At 33.0% G+C, this 7,593-nt stretch overlaps 1 pseudogene; it reads right to left on the bottom strand.

The window, feature by feature from the left end:
- Positions 1–226: 226 nt before the first annotated feature.
- On the bottom strand, positions 227–4,299 carry LOC111528114 (annotated as a pseudogene).
- Between the last annotated feature and the right edge of the window lie 3,294 nt (positions 4,300–7,593).

The following is a 7,593-nucleotide window of genomic DNA, read 5'->3' as shown; positions in this document are numbered from 1 at the left end:
ATTTTTGCGTAGAACATTGTTTCACTATTGGATACCCATTATATGTGTGGAGTTCAAAACACAATTTTTAAATAACTGCTCTAAAATAAAAGAAGATTTCAGATTGGTTGCATCATGTAAATTCTTTCAAAATTAGTCTCTTAAAAAATGATGAAACTCATACCTACTATTGAGAAGATAAGCTATCTATAAATATCACCTAGTAAAAAAATATTGTTACACTCACAAAGGGTCACTAATTACTGTCTTCAGTGCATTGAGCAAGTCTGTACTTGACACTGTGTTGAAGTTCAATCTAATAGCTGCTCCCCTGGCCTTCATTTGTGTAATGTTATCAGGTTGATCCTCATACAATGGAATGCCTACCATAGGGATCTCATGATAGATCACTTGTGATGCCTTTGAATCCACCATGAGTAAAAAGAGCCCTGGTTTTTGGATGACCTAGGATTGGATAAACTTTAGCAATATTATTCATAGGAATAAAATGAGGAATGAACAACTAAACGCTCAAGTGACAGTGTTTTCTAGCTAAAACCTTGAACTAAATTAAAATTGTGTTTCAGACTTCAGAGGAAGGAGTGCCTACTTCTGCTGGAGATGTAAGTGAAAGCTATATGGTGTGTGTGACTTCAGATTGAAAAAATATTAAACAAGATTATCAGTTGGACTAAAGAAAAAGTGCAATCTAAATAAAATGTGCAAAAAAAAAAAAAAAAAGAAACAAAGAAAACAGATGAACATGTTAGAATGTGTTCTCCTACGTGCAGTCACAGAATGTGATATGAGAGATGTGCAAGGCAGCAGGCAGTGGGGTGGTGGTGGTGCTAGGATTGAGGAAGGACAGGTCACACTTCATCATGAAATGTGTCATCACATTATGATTAAGATTAGGAATTTAATCCTACAGAAAATGCAGAGTTGCTGGTGATAGCAGAAGAGCTGTTATTTTTAGTGACATTTGAAATAACCTGCATAAAAAGAAAGAACAGGTGTAAAGTTATAGAAATAGGAGACAAAGAGACAATCTATGAAGTTGTAAGCAATTCTATGAGACATAATAACACCTGAAATAAAAATACTCTGATTCTGACCATAAAGAATGTGAATGTATATCGTAAAATGCCAACAATTATAGTTTATTATTTTCCCCATAGGAATGGAAAATAAATACAAAGAAGTTGAATTTTATTTTTAAGGTTTTCCATAACACTTTTTTAATAACCTTATTTCATGATAATAATTAACGCTCTAATGGGCTATTACTAATATAGTCAGTATTTGTACTCCAGAGTCATACCAAGAAGGTCAATCTGGGGTATCCACTTGTACACCCGAGTACTGAGTCCTAAGGCATGTGGTCCATTCCCATCAAATATCCACAGAACCTCTTACACTAAAGAAAATATCTTATTCCATGAGTAGAACTCCAAGGTTATAGAATGTTAGAACACTAAAGATATTAAGAATGAGCTCAGGGGATGTTGGGTAATAAAACTACTCAAAGACTGATGTAAATAGAATGCCAACATTTTATTTTCTTAACTTCTATAATTAGTTAAGTATGTAAGGAAATCAGGATTTTCCAAATAATAGCTAGGAAAAAATGAGATTATAAATGAAAAGGTCAAATATTAAAAAAATTGTTAGGCTTTTCAAAGGAAGACCCATATGTGGCCAACCATCGTATGAAAAAAGCTTAACATCACTGCTCATTGGAGAAATGCAAATCAAAATCACAATAGATGCTATTTTGCACCAGTCATAATGGCTATTATAAACTCAAAAGGTAGTACATGCTAGTGAGATTGTGTAGAAAAAAAAATGCTTATGCTCTGTTAGTGGGAGTGTAAGTTGGTTCAACCATTGTGGAAGACAATGTGGCACTTCCTCAGAAACCTAGAGGCTAAAATACAATTCAACTCACCAATCTCATTAGTGGGCATATACGGAAAGGATGAAGAATGATTCTCTTATTAAGGCACATGCACATGTTTATTAATAGCAGTAGTATTCACAATAGTAAAGATATGGAATCAATCTTAATGCCCATCAATGATTGACTGAATAAAGGAAATGGAATGGGGTACATATACACCATGGAATATTATGCAGCCATAAGAAACCCCACAAGATTTTGTATTTTACAGGGACATAGATGGAGCTGGAGGCTGTTATCCTTAGCAAACTAGCATAGAAACAGAAATCCAAATATCACATGTTCTCACTATTAAGTGGAAGCTGAAAGATGAAAACACATGGAAACATAGCAGGGAACAACATACACTGGAGTGTATTGGAGGGTGGAGGGCAGGAGGAGAGAGATCAGGTAAAATAACTAATGGGTACTGGTCTTAATGCCTAGATGATTAAACAATCTGTAAAGCAAACCCTCATGACATAAATTTATCTATGTAAGAAACCTGCACCTATATGCCTGAACTTAAAATGAAATTTAAAAATAAAATAAATTTAATTTCAAACACAAAAAAATTCTAAAAAATTATACGCATGAAAAAAATTTAAATAGCCATTATAATTCTAGTGAGAATAAGCAGTAAGAATTTACTAAGAACCTATATGTTGTTTTTTGTTTTATGTATTTTATACTAGTTTTCATCTTCCACATTAAATATTAATTTATTCACTTTTTAGTAACATAGGAAGTAGTTAATGTAATTCTTCTTCTCTATAAGTTATTATATTAGAGTTTAGTGTCTTCTGATTGACAAAAGCAAGTTGATAAAATAAGCTAATTGTAAGAAATAAATCAATGCTACAAAGGTAGTATGTATAACTTCTTTCAAATTACAAATTATCAAGCACTACTTTGAGGAGAAATTTCAAGGGACAATTTCTGAGACAAATTCAGAGTATTAGCAGTATTGCTAATTTTGGTTGCTTTTTCAGCATTTAAATGAGGAAGCTTTTGGTGTCATATATAAAGATAGAGCTGCTGAATAAATTCAAATTGTATTTTTCTGAATTTGGTCAACTGATTGTTAACACTTAGACAATGAGTTACAAAGTTTGACAACAGTGATTTACATGTTCTACTATAGCCAAGACATTTTTATGTTTAAGTTACTAATTATGGAACTCCCAAGAAATCCTCATAAACTGAAGAATAATTTACAGTGTTTAACTTTTACTTGTTATATCAATATTAACATAACTGAGTTTTCAGCCAAAAAAAAGTTAGTATAGGTCATTACAAGAAGACTATATCAGATAGGGAACTAAAAAGTAATTGACAAATACACAAATGTCACCATTTTATTCTATACAGAATAAAATATGTTTCCTACTATGTTCTATGGAGGGAGCATCTGAACCTGTTCCCCCACCTGACTTCCTTCTGTTTGACTCCTTCCTATATTTCCTTCCGCTGCCTCCATTGGGAGGAGTTCTTAATCTGATAGTTAGTGCTGAGTCCTTGTGGGACCACATTTTATACAGCAACAGGATCCACCTTCAGGTCAGGATCCATCTCCATCCTTTCTCTTTCATCTTCCTGCTTCAGACATTGGCTGGGCCCAGTCCAGCAAGGGAGGCTGCTTTTAGCCTTTCTCTAAATCTACCTGGCTGGTGGGAACTTGGACTAAGTCTGTCAGCCTAGGCCGTTCTTTCTCTGAATAGTACCCTGAGCATCACTCAGATAGGCCTATTCCAAAATGTAGAGGAAGTATATGAGGCTGGATTACATGGCCAGCCTAAACTGCATGATGCATATTAGACATTTTGAAATACCTGCTATTATTATTGTGCTAGTGAAGTTACTCATTACAATGTAACTTCTTCTGATAACATCTGTAGTGTGTCCAATGCCCTCAGAAATCCTTAAACATAAGGATCAAATGACAGGGAAAGAATTTGGTGATATCTCTTATGTGATCCCAATATCATGATAATATCAAAACTTTATCTATATCTCTTAATATATTTATTCCTGATCACACTATTAGTGCCAAATTTATTATCCATGAGTACATCCTTTGTATTATTTTAGCCTTTTCCATGTATATTTCTGATTTTGAACTACTATCTGATAATTAGTGCATTCCCAAGAGCTACATTTCCAGGCAGGAAATTTCTATAATTGAATTATTTACAGACTTTCACAGCCTCTTTTAGTAGTTTTCCATACCAGTAAGGAACTTTATCTATCCTCTGTGGAATCTTGGCAAGGCCTGAGGAGATTACATTGGCCCTATCTTCTGTCACGTTAAAGACCATTGACCCCAGAGAAAACACCACAACACCATTTTCTCCAGAGCTCGGGATAAACTCTTCAATTTCCTGTGACAAAGAATTTTTTTCATCACAAAAGGGTAACAACATAGCAGGCACTACTGAAATAATTGGTACAAATTACTAAAGAGAGAAAATCAAGTATTATCAGGAATGATTGGCAGAAATTATGTATTTTAACTGACTCAATCACTCAGTTTCTTATGAAGAAGATGTATAATATGAGACAGCTGGCTTCTACTAAGGGTATTGATGTAAATGTGTGTGTTTGTGCATGTTTGTGTGTGTGTGTGCATGTAAGGGAGAAATGAAATGGAGCTATTTCATAGTAGTCAGAGAGATAATGTTATAAAATATTATACCCAGACTCTTCACTTATAATATTACAGTTACCAATATAGGTTCTTGGAAAGTGGCACTACTTGGCTTTATTTCTATATAGTCATCCTACTAAATCACATATCTTTATTTCAGGCAGGTTTTCTATAGAATTGTTTTGGTTTGAAGCCATCAATGGTTTGCTTCCCTAACTGTAAGCCCCGAGGAAAAGTTACTCACATTTTGGATGATTTTATGTCTACATTTATCTTCCTCTGTAATCCTTTACACTTCACTTAAATTTTGTCAGAGGTTTCCAGTCTTTTTTCAACAAAGAAAAAGAGTAACTGTAAAAGGTGGTGAAGAATCACCGACATTCTGGAGTCCAGTTGTGGTTTGGAATTTCTATGAATTAGTCCTGAGAGTCTCGTTTATAATACAGAATTGTACAGTATACAGTTAGATGGTTGAATGATCATATTTTTCAGGTTATTCTTTAGGTGGAAGAACTTTTCCCCGAAATCACACTGTTAAATTGATGTGCTATTTATAACTGCATGTCAGGAACTCCCATCATCTCTTTGCTGTGTCTTGGAGGCAGTAGCACTTGTACCACAATGGGAGAGGCCACCAGGGCTTTCTGCAGGGGAGATCTGTCACCCTCATGAGTAGCTCACTCACACTACACTTCCTGGTGAAGATGTGCTTGGCTAAACTTGATTGACATTTATTCTGATTTGCTTTCTCCAATCTATGCCAATATTTACATTTATTAATTTTTCAGATTTAATCATTAGGGTAAAACTTTTTTAAAACTGTTGGTTATAAAACAAAGAAAAAAAATCCAAATATTGACTGTGAAGACCATATATTGCTGTATATTTTTTCAAATATGATTTTTAACCTTAAGACATCAATGTTCATGTGAGAGTCATTGTACTACTATTCCAGATGACACAAGGGCATCTAGGCATTTTGTGTGATTGCAGTTACCTGTTGCCACGTTTAATGTAACACATGTTTAGTGTTTACTCCCACTGGCTTAGTGCCCGGAGCCTTCTTCATCCACTCAGTGTTGAAGTAATCTAAACTCTGTTTACTGATTCATCACTGATGTGGACTGGTTGTTTCCCACTCTGTGACAACTTCATAAAAATAATACAAAAGCAATGTAATTAATTTAATAAAAGTATGAAAAGTTAAAAAAAGGAAAGGAAATATTTCTAAAATTTCTATCTAGAGATATTACCAATGTAAAATATGTATGTTCTCATCATGGCTTTTATTCTATTTACACATGTACACACATACCATTTATTTAGAAAGTTTTAATCTTACTGTGTATACATTTTCCTCCTGCAAAAAGCTTGTCATCTTGTTATATTTACCATTTTCTACCTCACTTTACTTGCATTTTTGCTCACAGTGTAATTGAATATTTGATTGATAAAATTATTGTAAGGCCATAGTATGCATATAGTATAAGTGTTTAATCATTCCTTCATTTAAGATGTTGGATTACTTCCAATGTTAATTTTATGAATGTTTTCCATAAATATTAAATATTCACATCTTGACTTATTTTATCTCAGTATGATTACATGAGACTATATTATGAAACCAATGGTTATGTGCATTTTTAAATCACTAGAAACATTTTGCCAAATGTCTTTTTCTCTTAAAATATACACATATATTCTGAGAATGTAATATTTAATTGAAAAGAAAACAACTTTGGTTAACAATTATTCTACATAATAAATAATTAGAGAGCCAATTTTACAACGATTGATTTGCATTCAAATCTTTCTGCAAGTTAATAACAACAGCTACTATTAGTAATTATCACTATTTACTACTAGTCATCCTTTTCCTTGTCCTTCTACACCTCCCCCTGTCTTCCACCTCCTATTGACACTATCACTTTCCCTTAATATAAATAGGGAAATCTTTCAATAGTAGGGTAAGGTGGCACAGAATTTTCATTAGTCTTACCTCAGCTTTTGTCTCCTTCAAAAGTTATAAAGCACATACAATTTGCATTCAACATAGATATTGTATTTAAACCATGGAATAAATTCTCAGTTTTATGTAGACAAAAATCTTAAGAGATTACTTAGTAATGTATTAAAGAATGCTTACTTTCTACATATGTCTTAAAAGTATGATTTCAATTTAAAATGTATGAGGGTCTTGTATTCCTTTGTAAAGAATATCATCTTCTAAGTAGAATTCTTTCATTATTATAAACTAAGTTTACTACTATACAGATACGAGTGATAGAAATTATTTGTTATTTATAATACATGCATCGTTCATTTTCTTCATGCTTTTCTGTAGGGAGCTTTGGTGTCTAGACACAAGTTCCACCAGGAAACTGTACTGAGTTGCTCGTCATAAGACTGAAAACACCTTCTCTAATAGGGCAAGTTTCTGTTCTAAGATGTAAAACTCTGGTATCTCAGCATAGAATGAGTTACATTCTTGAGTAAAATCAAGTGAACACTGGGTTTGGCTGCAAATATTATTAGGGTACACATTTATATCACTGAGTTATTCTTTTAAGTCAGAATATTTAAGATCTGCATCACTTACAGTAGAATTTTAGAATTGCTTTCATTTATTATTATTATTATACTTTAAATTCTAGGGCACATGTGCAACTTGCCATCTTACTGGCAAAGCTTATATGTTTAATTTTATTCAAGTCCACAATATATATCTGTCATCCACGACTCTTCAAGAGAATGTAATCTTGATGTGCTGAACAATCTGGTTCTGTCAAATGAAGAATGATATCTCAAGTGACTTGCACATGTTGGGTAATTAGTAGTATTAGTAATCATAACGAAGTAACCATAATTGCAAAATTAATATTTCTGAATCACTGAATATAAAACAGAGAAATTATAAATGGTTTGTCTGTATTAACATTTTTTCCACAAAACACAATATGAAGTGGGTACTATTACAGTAAATGAGTAAATGTAGGCATAATTATTTATATCAACATTCTAGTTCACT

Source organism: Piliocolobus tephrosceles, unplaced genomic scaffold (assembly GCF_002776525.5).
Source record: "Piliocolobus tephrosceles isolate RC106 unplaced genomic scaffold, ASM277652v3 unscaffolded_32195, whole genome shotgun sequence".
NCBI lineage: Eukaryota > Metazoa > Chordata > Mammalia > Primates > Cercopithecidae > Piliocolobus > Piliocolobus tephrosceles.
This window is presented reverse-complemented; position numbering and strand designations above follow the sequence as displayed.